The sequence below is a fragment of the Dermacentor variabilis genome, chromosome 2 (genome assembly GCF_050947875.1).
Source record: "Dermacentor variabilis isolate Ectoservices chromosome 2, ASM5094787v1, whole genome shotgun sequence".
NCBI classification, from domain to species: domain Eukaryota; kingdom Metazoa; phylum Arthropoda; class Arachnida; order Ixodida; family Ixodidae; genus Dermacentor; species Dermacentor variabilis.
In genome coordinates, this window is record NC_134569.1 from 172,715,306 (window position 1) to 172,729,368 (window position 14,063).

Genomic DNA, 14,063 nt, shown 5'->3' on the forward strand with positions numbered 1-14,063 from the left:
ATCAGATAAGATCGACACTCTTTTGCGCAGGATATATAAATTCGCTCTGGGGGTCCCCATACGTACCTACACTGAAAGGGTAATGCTAACTGGCATCTTACCGGCACACTTACTAAACTTACAGAAGTGCACCTCAAATGCCAATATAGCGGACTTCCTAACACCGCAACAGGTCGACACATTCTAAAAAATATTTCTATCACTCCGGCAGCCATCATTAAGACTCACGACCATTCCACATCACATACACTAGAACCTCTGAATTCCCCACTTCATAAAAACATGCACCCTCTGCACAACAAACAGTAAAGGAGGCAGCGAGAAAAGGCTCTGCAAAATCATTTCTTCACCTCAGAAGACGTGCTCTATAATAATGCCACCGAATATGGGAACCGAAATCATTATGCAACATCAGTCATTAACTCTCACGGCCAGGTCGCTGCGGCCGCCTCCATTTCTGGCTCTTCCTCGGAGGAGGCGGAGGAGGCGGCCATAGCCCACGCCTTCACAATCCCGAATTCATCATTTATCGTTAGCGACTCGAAAGCAGCTATAGATGACTTCGGAGTGGCCAGGTGCTCAAAGCTAGCCCTCTCCCTCCTCTTGGCCCATCCTTTCCATAAAATTGTGGCATTAATCCGGACTCCCGCGCACGCAGCCCGAGGTTTTACAGCATGGGTTCAACCATAATATGTGTCAGACCTCGCCACGGAGGAGGCGCAGTTTACAGCGCGGGATCGGCTTATTACCTAACACGACATCTGCAAACAATACAGCTTACACCGTTTAACCTGTCAGCCACTCATGGGCAAATCGCCACGCAGGCGCAAGTTTTCTGGCGATAGCTGCAGACTCGCACCTTTCCCTCCCCTTACCTCCTAAAGCGCATCCATCCCTCCATTTACATTTCTCGCTCTAACGAATTCTGCGTCTCTCCCAAAGCAGACGTAAACCACGTCATGTGGGGATGCCTCAAGTCTCCCCTTCCCCCTTTCTTCAAGCAATTGATATGTAGCGAGCAGCAGTGGGAGGCTGCAGTGCGCAGCTCGAGACCCGACCTTCAAGAGGCCATCCTGGAGTAAGCTGAGAGGATAGAGGAGGGCTATTTCAAGTAGATTTCTCCCCCCACCTTCTATCCCGTAGCCCCCTTCCCTTTTTGAGGGATAAACAAAGTTTTTCATCATCTAAATCTGATCAGCGGCTCATGCGCGTCGGCTTTATGTATTATTCGTCGAACGTTTTAATGTAATCGCTCGTGCCCGCGTGGTTTCCAGAAACTACTACACAATGCGTGTCGCGCATGCAATCTGACAATACAAGGTTCGGCGAGGACATACACAAGAGATAGAAAGAACGATATCATCCTGTAAGTTCCAAACCATGTAGGCGCGTCTTGCGCTGGGCGATAACGTTTAACACTTCCTAGCAGGGGAAGAGAGGTCAGCGGAGAAACAAACAAGTACACAGGTCAATGTCCTTGCGGATGTTTGCAAACAAAGCTCCTATTCTTTCGTGTTTATGCCCACTATCGAAATAAACGTCACCTCTAATGACAAATGGTGCCCACATCTACCCACTACCTCGTCGTTGACTTCTCGACTACACTCTGAGATCAATAGCGGACTTCATTTGGAGGAGCACTCAGAAATTCCATGCTCGACTTCCTGTGCTGATGACATGCCCAAAACACACCTTTGTTTCCTTTCACTCTTTGCGTCGCTTGCTTCCAAAATGACTCAGATGACGGAACACGTGGTTTACTCAAGTATTCCATGTTGCGAGTCCAAAAGAGCACTGCGACGGCAGAAATCGCGGTGAGTACTAAAAAGCTCGCAAGTTTTAGAGAAGCCATAATGCGCAGAATTCTTTGTAAGAACAAGGGTTGCAGATATTGGCGGCGAAATGAGACGGGCTGCGTTTGAGGATGGCAGCAATATATAGCTCAGAAATGTCTGCACAACTGTGTTGACGCAAATATGTCAAACCATTTATCGCTAAAGAAGAGAGCCACATTCACAGAAGTTTTGAGCGTCAGGCGAACATGACGATTGCCAAAGAAGAGAAGCGAAATTCCGTGTAAAGAAAAACGGAGAAGCTCTGATTCCCGTCTTTGTGAAGATTCCGTTAGCGGTGGTCTATCAGGGTTGGCAGCATTTGGCCTTTACAAAGTGGCAAGTGTTTCTCTGACTTGCGTGTATCTTCTCTGCTGCCATACAAATCAGCTCAACTGCGAGGAGAAGGTACCTCACAGATGTTTTTCCTGCAATGTTAACTGCAGCTTTACGGGGATAGATTCCGTTCAAATGTTTTTGTATTCAATTTATGCGCACGCGCCTTGGTTGCGTTTGTGTTCAAGTGTTCCAGTTGCGAGTTCACAAGAGCACGGGTGATGGCAGAAATCGCGGTGAGCACTAAAAAGCTAGGAAGCTTTAAAGAAGCCATCAAACGCCGATTTCGTTGTAAGAACAAGGATTGCAGATATTGGTGGCGAAATGAGACGAGCTACATTTGAGGATAGCAGCAATATATAGCTCACAAATGTCTGCACAACAGTGTTGACGCAAATATGCTACGTCAAGCGCATGCAGAGGTTCTTGATCTGTGTTCATGAGAAAAGTGAGGCAACCGATGGACACCACCTGCCCTCTCCTAAGGCGAGGATGACGAGCCAGCGGGACTGTACGCTGTAAATGTGGCGGACGCCTTACTGTAGTATTTGCAGAGCTATATTGCAAACCACCACAGTAGGACACCGTCACCAGAGGTTCAGCATTTATACCTACGCAAAAGACAAAACGCCGCGCAACGAACAGCAGTACACATTAAAATCACGTATATTAAAGCCCAGCTTTCATTGCGAACAATCCGTGACATTCCTATAGCGCTAATCCTTATATATATGAAAGCTTATGTTTTTCTTTCTCTTTAGTACTTCTTGTTTACTCGCGTTCTCATTCATACTTATTGTATTTCCTGTAATTTCCGTCCCGGACCAGTTTTTCGTTCGTATCTATGAACACTTCACCACCCTCACGTAAAACAACAAGGCCGGGGAACTTCAGCTATCATTATATATAAATAGGTGAATGAATGAATAAATAAATGAATGTATGGTGATTAGTGATGTTCGTTAACAAATAGAGCGATATGTATAAAGCTATAGGGCAGGTCACAGATGCATGGGTGAGATAATCGGTGGTCTTTAAGATGAGGTGAATGGCTACGAAGAAAAGGCGATGTTTAAGTTCAAGCGATGAATACAGGAGATTCGAAAGCGCAAGATTTGGCCGACTGACTCAAAACAATGGTAACAAAAGCTTTTGGGTGAAAATTTCGTCCTGTTGCGTGCGTAACTGTGATGGTGATGCTGACGATTTACTGCCGTTTACTGCTGGCCCGGTCATTGGTTGCAAGTTCAAATCCACACGACCTCATGCAAATTTTCCTTCCTACGCAATTTTCTCGCAAAATATCTTCGGATTCCTGCGACGACATCAGCAAACAACAAAACAGCTATTGGTGGAGGGCCAGATTGAGAAGAAAGGTATTGGTGGTAACCAGACGCCTGTTCTCATTGTTATCCTATGCATGATGAAGTGGAGTGAGTCGATAGCACCTATTGATGCAAAACGCCACAGCGGATGTCAGTAAAAGCACCCGGAAGTATCTTGGCCCATATCTTTGCACGAATACTTCGGCGCAAATAGAGCTGCAGAACACAATAAATCTAAGTGCTAGAGACTGCCGGTCATTTCCCAAAGTGTGAAAGAGGAAAATACTGCAAAACTTCGGATGAATGGTCACGACGTGTTGATTTTTAACGTGCATTCTCATTGTCTGGGACACAGTTGCTTATGCATAAAGCCCTCATCGTTATGCGGCAGCTGCAACCTCGTGCTCAGCAGCGTAACATTATAGCCCCTAAGTTGAGAAAGCACGAAACGGGTATTTCGCATAGTAAATGGAGGGAATTCAAAAGCAAAATGGACTCGTTGGTGAAGCGTTATTGATTTCATAAGCAACATAAGACTTAAGGTAGCGACTTCAGCACTATTGCACAGGGGTTTCCATCATATCATGGTCGTTTCTATTGGTAGAAATACCAATACTTTGTCGCGTGAACCAATAAAACCACGCGAATAAATTTGCGACGCTCAGGGGAATGTGTATCGGTCATGCCTCGCGCAATGTCGGTCCCACGTCAAACTATTCATCGCTGGAGGAGAGAGCCACGTTCACAGAAGTTTCAGCGTCAGACGAACATGACAATTGCCAAAGAAGGGATGCGAAATTCCGCGTAAAGAAAAACGGAGCAGCTGTGACGGCTGTCTTTGTGAAGCTTCCGTACGCGGTGCTCCCGCAAGGTTGGCGACATTTGGCCTTCGTGAAGTGGCACGTGTACCCTTCCTAGCGTGTCTTTTCTCTGCTGCTATACGAATCCGCTTAAGTGCGAGGAGAAGGAACGTCACAGATTTTTTTTTCTGTAATGTTAACTTCAGCTTTACGGGGATAGATTCCGTTCAAATGTATTCAATTATGTATTCCGTTAGATTCCGTTCAAATGTATTCAATTTGTGCACAAGCGCCTTGGTTACTTTGCTGTTGGAATGCTACTCACGAGGTCGCGGCATCGAATCCTGGTCGTGGCGGCCGCTTTTTCGATGGAGAGGAAAGGGGAAAACAACCGTGTACTTGGACGACGTTAAAGAACCCCATGTGGTGAAATCTTCCGGAATCCCCCACTTCGGCGTGTCTCATAATCAGATCCTGGCTTTGACACGTAAAACATCATAACATTTACAATAAATAACTTGATTACAGTATTTATTTTGTGACCTTTCGCTTTATTCGCTACTACGGGCATACCTAACGTATGAATTTACTTAAAAACGTTCCGCAGGCAAGCATGAGTGAGATTAACGCGTAAGCCAGAGCTAAGGGCAGCAAATGGAACTGTTCTACAGGAAGTTCTACTGGCAGCTGTTTTCGGGTACAGCTGCGCAACCGCGTATAACTCTCAGACGTGCTCTACTATGTTAGGCGTATTCTGCCGCGTGTACAAGGGGGAAATATAGATAAGCTTTAGCAGTGCAGCAAGCGTTCATAGTACACGGTCGCAATGACTAATAAATTAAAGAACTCTAACGCGAAGTCCGACGGCCAGTACCATTTGACTGTGCATTCTTCGGGTGCTGTAAGCCTATACGTACGGTGCTGTGATAAAACCATGGAGACTGCACAGCTATCAATAAATTAGAAGATATTCTCTGTAAAGAATTAAAGCACAACTGTTCCAATCCGTGATGGCACGTCAACAGGAATCCCCGAAAAACGTGAAAAACCTTCGCGTTGAAGCACTCAATTAGCAATTCTCGGAATCCGATGTTTTTTAAACTAGCACCTTACGTTGAACTCATATGCGACAGGTGCCCTACCTCGGCCATATAATATATTGCTAGCTCTTGCCACATGAGAATGCCGGAATACACATGTGCACAAATCACAGAAGTCACTAGCACGATAGCATACCCACCTAAGGGAGCTGCGACGTAGGCCTATTTCAAAGTTTTCTCGTATACAGCTCTGCAATCAGCGCTCTACAGTTGGTCAAAAAATTTTGTGGCCACGCCCGCATCGCCTGTCGGTCAAGCGCATTCAAGAATACCGCGATCGCTGTCCATGTGGTATTAGGTGTGCACACTAATAATCCATGAATAGACCGAACGAAACTACAGGTATTATTTCTGATCCGGCGGCTTTCCGCCATTAGCCCTCTGCAGTTCATTAAAGGTTTTTGGGCTGCAAACACCTTGCTTGTCTGTAACGTCACTTTTCGAAACCGCGCAAGGCCACGGTGTCAAATCGAAGAGTACGCCTTCAAGATACAGTAATATGGCGAACAAAACTGAGTTTCTTTTTGGATAGCCGGAGAATGCCTCATTCCGAAAGGAATAAAACTTGGCTGCCCACCGAAGGGTCATGCTCTGGCTGTTCGTGCCTGCCGGATTGCATGGTCTTATTTGGGTATAATAAATCTTCTTGTGTGACAGTATAACGTTATCGAGCCCTTACGGCACGTATAGGACAACGCCCTTGCAACTTTTCTTTGCTGAGGGTCCGTTTTAGCAGGATTCTTAGCCTTCCATTGCCGGTCGGTAATTGTGGCGACCTGCAACGGAAAGTTATGAATGACGCTAAAACGGATCCTCCTCGAAGAAGAGTCTCCGCAGAAAAGTGGTATGCGTGCCGAAAGGGCCCGATAACGTGATAGTGCCACAAAAATGTAAGTTGTCCCTGCTTTGTGACTATGTCGTTTATGGATTCCAAATTTTTGTGCAAGTGGTGTTGCCCCATCGAGTGGCCCACCTCATGTACTAGAATTTTGCTATCTGCCACAGGCAGCCTTTACGAAGTTTGAAAGTGTTTGCTCAAACATCTCGTATGTTTGTAGATTCCATAGAATTTGCTTTATGACCATAAGCTTGTAACATGTGTTTTGCGGAGTTGAAAAATTAAGCACACTTTCATGAAGCGTACACGTGCCGAAAGAAGAAAATGACTTAGAGAAATGAAATACCAAGACCTTTTGCCCGCCTCGTGACATTTGGTATATTTTGACCGTCTCTTAAATTGAGTCAAGCTCAAATCAATGTGACGATCATGTGCGCACATCAATTCTTCAATATTTTGCCGCAGCTGGAAATCAGCGCATTTAACATCGCATTCAACAGCGAGCGGGACATGTAGGAAAATTGGCTTAGATGAGACGTGGATTGCTACAAGAGAGCAAAAAATCAGCTTCATCTGTTGGAACTTCTGTACGATGGGTAAATCGTTACCCTTTGCGGTATTTTAATATTACTGAGCTGGGTAGGGAGAAATTTAGAAAGGAGTCTGTGCAAAACGGTGCTCATGCCGAAGTATTCCTTGCCGAACACTTAGTTTACCGCGTATGGGTTATTACCGAGTCTTGAGGCCATGAAAAACGACCAGAAAATACGTTGTTTCAGCGAAACCTCCTATTTACTCGAACGTAAATATTAGCAATAAATGACCTTCCCAGAATAAAGGGCGATTCGTCAGGCAAATTTATTCTCAGGAGCGCAATCGAGTTTTATTTGGAGTAACAGTTTTCAAGGAATAGTCCGTGGTCAAAGGGCCACTGTGCGGTTTCTCTTCTTCGTAGCTGCCTTGCTGGTGTTGCTTGGTGGAGCACCTCCTTTTCTCACTGGCGCTCTATAGGTCGGCTGCAACAGCACTGTGCCGAGACACGACGGCGTTTTGCATTGCACAGCCGTCTCCACCCAAGCTACACAAGAGAAGCAGGACCAACGCATTGAAGTCATGTTCATCGGCATTTTCAAGGACTTGTTGATGCAGGCGAGCAAGGGTGACGACATCCACAGCTTGCTGCCGGGAAAGTTCGTATCTAAAGGCAGCGCCAGCTGTTTGGTCGACTGTGCATGGAGAGCACGCTGCGGAACTAACAGTAACGGCGAGATCAAGTGCCAGATGATGGCCAAGTGGATACTGCCTGCCAACTGGGAAGGTCAAGTCCAGAAATTGTAGACACGAATACGGAAGGGTTCGCGAATTCAGGATTACCCAAAGCCACTCGCCGACCACTCGGCCTGCCAGCAAGCAACTAGTTGCGTTCGCATGAAAACAGGGCAAACCTTTCGAGCTGTGATCCAAGAAGCTTAGCGTCGGAACATCGACGTACCTGGACGATCACGGTTGTCGTAAAGTTCTTCCTAGCTAACCGTACCTACAGGGAATTCCCCATGCAAAACAACACTAACTCTGTGCGTTCCCTCTATAGTAATATTTCGAGAAGTGTTCTACTTAAATTGAGGACGACGCAACGAGCTATGGAAAGAAGAATGATGGGTGTAACGTTAACGGATAATGAAGAAAACAGATTGGGTGAGGGAACAAATGCGAGTTAACGACATCTTAGTTGAAATCAAGCAAAAGAAATGGGCATGGGAAGGACATGTAATGAGGAGGGAAGATAACCGATGGTCATTAGGAGCTACGGACTGGATTCCAAGAGAAGGGAAGTGTAGCAGGGGGCGGCAGAAAGATACCTGTGGGCGGATGAGATTAAGAAGTTTGCAATGACTACATGGCGACAATTAGCACATGACCAGGGATAGTTGGAGAAGTATGGGAGAGGTCCTTGCCCTGTAGTGGGCGTAGCCAGGCTAATGATGACAATGATGAATATTTCGAGTGTTTTCCCGAGACCCTATTTTTGCGTAACCTGGCTGACCTTATACTTAAAGCAGAATAATTGCACGGAGGAAAACATGGTTACATCCATTCGGTAACAAGTCTTAAATCTATTCTTGTTGACCAAGATTAGCACACCACAGCTTACGCTAATATAAAGTTGTAAACAAAGATTCAACAGATATTATCTATATGTCATATTCAGCTATTTGGAAGCCTTCCAGCCATCCCATATTATCGCCACGTGTTATGTGCCTCCGGAGATTGGCTGTTCTTTAACAACCATTCATATGATAGACTCCATTCTGTGGTCGTATCATATCCCCGCATAGCTTAAAGCTGGACGCGCACGTCGCCTTTTTGGTTCAGCAGCACGCGCAGCGAGCTGCCGCATTTAATCTTCCGCAGCCGCATGCGCACGGCAGGTGCGCGCCTTGCCGCCAGCATATCGTAATATAGTAAGCGTAAAGGGCGAACACTCCCGTATGCACCTACGACCGATGGATGCCTAGATGAATGACATGAGCGCCCCCTTTGGAACGCGGCGATGGGTTGTGCCCACAAGCTCTTGCTATTATGCTGGGTAATGCACTACCTATGTTAAAAACACAAACCGATGATGAATTCGGATAACCATATCTTCTGAGCCCTTATTATGAGCTTTGTTTTGGCACGTCTCTGTTTTTTGTGGTTTCCCAACTTTTTTTCCACGAATCTTCCAATCGCCTCTTACTAATCCCTATTGCGTACATGTTTACTTCCACCTGTTCACGCTGGACCGTAGGGCTCCAAGAAGGTCACTGGTAGTGCCTAAATCGACCATTGGGCAGATATCTTCACATTCTAATAAATCATGCTCGATCGTTTCCCAAGCTTCACCGCAGCAATGCTTCTTCTTCCTTCCTAAATCTCGCTTTATAGGTGTGTGTTCTAAGTTATCCTGATCTAGCTTCTAAAAGTAATGAGCTTTCCTTTCAGTTATCATAGATTCTCTCTTTCCTGATTTCGTTTTTTTCCTCTTAAATAGTTAATGATAGTAGGCTTCTTTTCCGTTGCCGCCACCCATGAGATTTTCTCAGCCTCTCTGACTTTCTGGTTGATGTTCTTTGTTGCCATATTTCTCACCATACAGGTAATGGAGTGATTCAAATGGAGGGAACTAAGAAGAACAAAATCGCTACATTGGTGTTATTCATTCCATAAGCAACATAACACTTACAGTGGTGACTTGTGAAATGTGGCATAGCGGTTAGCACCGTACCCTGGTTCTTTCTGTGAGTAGAAATACCAATACTTTCTCGTGTGAAACATTAAGACCACGCGAGTAAAATTTCAGAGCTCAGTGGAATGTAAATCGACAATTCAACGCGCAGTGTCGTTCCTACGTCAAGCCATTCATCGCTGAATTCGATAGGCACATTCCCAATAGTTACAGCGTCAAACGAACGTGACAACTGTCAAAGCACACATGCTAAATTCCGTGTGAGCGAAAACAGAGGGGGAGCTCGGACGTCAATCCTCGTGAAGTTGGCGACAAGTGAAGTTGGCGACATTTGGCCTTCGTGCCGTGCACGTGTTTCTCTCATTACCGTGTCTTTTCTCTGCTCCTATGCAAATCCTCCCAACTTGGAGCAGAGGGTGCGCCACAGATGCTTTTTTCTTCTTCTGTAATGTCAACTGCAGCTTTACGCGGATAGATTCCGTTGAAATATTTTTGTATTCAATTTACGCACATCTGCCCTAGTGACGTTGCAGTTGGGCTGCTACGGACGAGGCCGTGGCATGGAATCCTGGCCGCGGCGACGGCTTTTTCGATGGTGGAGGAATAGGCATAGCACCTGTGTACTTGGATTTTAGGAGCACGTTAAACAACCCCAGGTGGTGCAGTTTTCCGGAGTCCCCCACTACGGCGTGCCTCATAATCAGATCGTGGCTTTGACGCGTAAAGCCTAATAACTTTATAATTATTTCACTTTATTACTGTATTTATTTTAAGACTGCTCGCTTTATTCGCTACTACAGCCATACTTTCTGTATCAATTTACGTGGGAAAGTTCCGCAGGTAAGCATGTGTGGAATTGTCGCGTAAGCCGGCTCTGAAGGCAGCAAATGGAACTGAACTTTCTGCAGGAAGTTCTAGTCCGACCTGTTTTCGCGTAAAGCTGCGCAAGCGCGTATAACTCTCAGACCTGTTCTGCTATGTTTGGTATGTTCTGCCGCGTATATGGCGACAAACAATAAAACAGTTACACCAGTGCAGCAAGTGTTTAAATACGAGTGTGCAATGTAAAATTAATTACGAAACTCGAAAGCGATGTCCGATAGCCATTAACATTTGTCTCTGAATGCTTCGCGTGCTGTAAGCCTATAAGTACGGTGCGCTGACAAAACCGTGAAGACTGCACATCTATCATTCGCTTAGAAGATATTCTCTGGATAGGATTACATAGCACGTCTGTTCCCCTAGGTGATGGCACATCAACAGGATTCCTCCCAAAACGTGATAAACATTCATGCTGAAGCACTCACTTCGCAGTTCTAAGCATCCGATGTCCTCAAACTAACATCTTAGAATGAACCCCTATGCAACAGGTGCCCTACCTCGGCTATTCAATATATTCGTAGCTCTTGTCTATTCCCGCATTCTCATGAGGCATCTGCGCCAATCACAAATGTCCCTAGCACGACGGCATACCAACCTAGGGGAGCTATGACGTAGGCCTATTCCAAGGTTTTCTCCTAGAGTTCTGCAATCAGCCCTCTCCAATTGGTCAAAGAATTTTCTGGCCACCCCCACATCGCCTGTCGGTGAAGCGCATTCACGAAAGCGCAATAGCTGCCCATATGGTATTGCGTATAGAAACTGATAATGCATGAATAGACCAAACAAAAGAAAAGGTATTAATTTTTATCCGGCGCCTTCTGGCGATTAGCCCTCTGGTGTTGGTAAAAGTTTTCATGCTGCGACCACCTTGGTTTTGTGTGACGGGACCATAGGAGACCACGCAAACTGAATGCGCCAAATCGACGCGTAGGCCTTAAAGATACGTTAATAGGCGGAACGAAAGGGAATTTTTATCTGAATAGCCGGAGACTGGCTCCGGATAGAGTGGACACTCTCGTATGCACCTGCGGCGGATGGATGAATGGATGAATTATATGAGGGCCCCCTTCGGAACGGGGTCATCGGTTGCGCCACCAAGCTCTTGCTATTGTGCTGCCTAATCTCCTAGCTATGTAAAAAAAAAGAAAACGAAAACCCAAGATGAATTCTCATCACCAAATTTTCTGACTCCCTCTTGTAGACTTTGTTTTGTACATCAGCGTTTCTTGTCGTTTCCCAACTTTTTTTCCACCAATTGTCCAATCGCCTCTTACTAATCCCTATTGCGGTCGTGTTTACTTTCAGCCTTTTCCCGCTAGAGCGAATGGCGCCAAGAAAGCTAGTGGTGCCTAAATCGAACGCTGGAAGATATGTTCACATTCTAGTAAATCATGCTCCATCGTCGCTCGCAGCAAGCTCATGCTTCTTCTTCCTTCTTAAATCTCGCTTTATAGGCGTCTGTTCTAAGGTATCCTGATCTCGCTTCAATATGTAATGAGCTTCCCTTTGAGTAACCGCGAATTGTTTCTTTCCTGATTTCGTTTTCTCCCCTTAGGTAGTTATTTATAGTAGGTCTCTTTTCTACTGCCGCCACACATGAAATTTTCTCAGCCTCTATGAGTTTCCGCTTCATGTTCTTTGTTGCCGTGTTGCTCACCATACAGGTCGCATAGTGGCTGGTAAGCTTTCTAGTGCCTTTCCTCCCCTGTGAATGAATGTTTCTCCTCTACAAATACCTCAAGACTATCCAAGCCCATTTCCTCAGTCGTTGTTCATAATTAATTTTAGTATGAGCTTCCCTCACTTCAAAACTTGTGCTGTCCATATCACCCTCCACAGCTTCCCTTGTAGTCTTCACGTGAGCGCCCCAATGCGAGGGGCTCTACTGACCTTAGTTATGATCGAGTCCTGATTGTACCCCTGATTTTAAGCAAACAATCGCTTTTCTAAAAGTAAGTCCTCGAATCATTACACCGTTCCACATACCCCGGAGTACCCGTACCGATTCTATCCTCATAGCGGTCTGTGCTTCCATTATGGCTGCTTTTCTCTTCCGAAGTCTTTTATTCTTGTTCCCCATGTTGTCATACATATATATATATATATATATATATATATATATATATATATATATATATATATATATATATATATATATACATGACAACATGGGGAACAAGAATAAAACCGCTATGAGGATACAATCGGTACGGGTACTCCGGGGTATGAGGAACGGTGGAATGATTCGAGGACTTACTTTTAGAAAAGCGGTCGTTTGCTTAAAATCAGGGGTACAATCAGGACTCGATCATAACTAAAGTTCAGTAGAGCGCCTCGCATTGGGGCGCTCACGTGAAGACTACAAGGGAAGCTGTGGAGGGTGATATGGGCTGCACAAGTTTTGAAGTGAGGGAAGCTCATACTAAAATTAATTATGAACAACGACTGAGGAAATGGGCTTGGATAGTCTTGAGGTATTTGTAGAGGAGAAACATTCATTCACAGGGGAGGAAAGGCACTAGAAAGCTTACCAGCCACTATGCGACCTGTATGGTGAGCAACACGGCAACAAAGAACATGAAGCGGAAACTCATAGAGGCTGAGAAAATTTCATGTGTGGCGGCAGTAGAAAAGAGACCTACTATAAATAACTACTTAAGAGGAGAAAATGAAATCAGGAAAGAAACAATTCGCGGTTACTCAAAGGGAAGCTCATTACATATTGAAGCGAGATCAGGATACCTGAGAACAGACGCCTATAAAGCGAGATTTAAGAAGGAAGAAGAAGCATGAGCTTGCTGCGAGCGACGATGGAGCATGATTTACTAGAATGTGCACATATCTCCCAGCGTTCGATTTAGGCACCACTAGCTTTCTTGGAGCCATTCGCTCCAGCGGGAAAAGGCTGAAAGTAAACACGACCGCAATAGGGATTAGTAAGAGGCGATTGGACAATTGGTGGAAAAAAAGTTGGGAAACGACAAGAAACGTTGATGTACAAAACAAAGTCTACAAGAGGGAGTCAGAAAATTTGGTGATGAGAATTCATCTTGGGTTTTCGTTTTCTTTTTTTTTACATAGCTAGGAGATTAGGCAGCATAATAGCATGAGCTTGGTGGCGCAACCGATGACCCCGTTCCAAAGGGGGCCCTCATATAATTCATCCATTCATCCATCCGCCGCAGGTGCATACGAGAGTGTCCACTCTATCCGGAGCCAGTCTCCGGCTATTCAGATAAAAATTCCCTTTCGTTCGGCCTATTAACGTATCTTTAAGGCCTACGCGTCGATTTGGCGCATTCAGTTTGCGTGGTCTCCTATGGTCCCGTCACACAAAACCAAGGTGGTCGCAGCATGAAAACTTTTACCAACACCAGGGGGCTAATCGCCAGAAGGCGCCGGATAAAAATTAATACCTTTTCTTTTGTTTGGTCTATTCATGCATTATCAGTTTCTATACGCAATACCATATGGGCAGCTATTGCGCTTTCGTGAATGCGCTTCACCGACAGGCGATGTGGGGGTGGCCAGAAAATTCTTTGACCAATTGGAGAGGGCTGATTGCAGAACTCTAGGAGAAAACCTTGGAATAGGCCTACGTCATAGCTCCCCTAGGTTGGTATGCCGTCGTGCTAGGGACATTTGTGATTTGTGCAGATGCCTCATGAGAATGCGGGAATAGACAAGAGCTACGAATATATTGAATAGCCGAGGTAGGGCACCT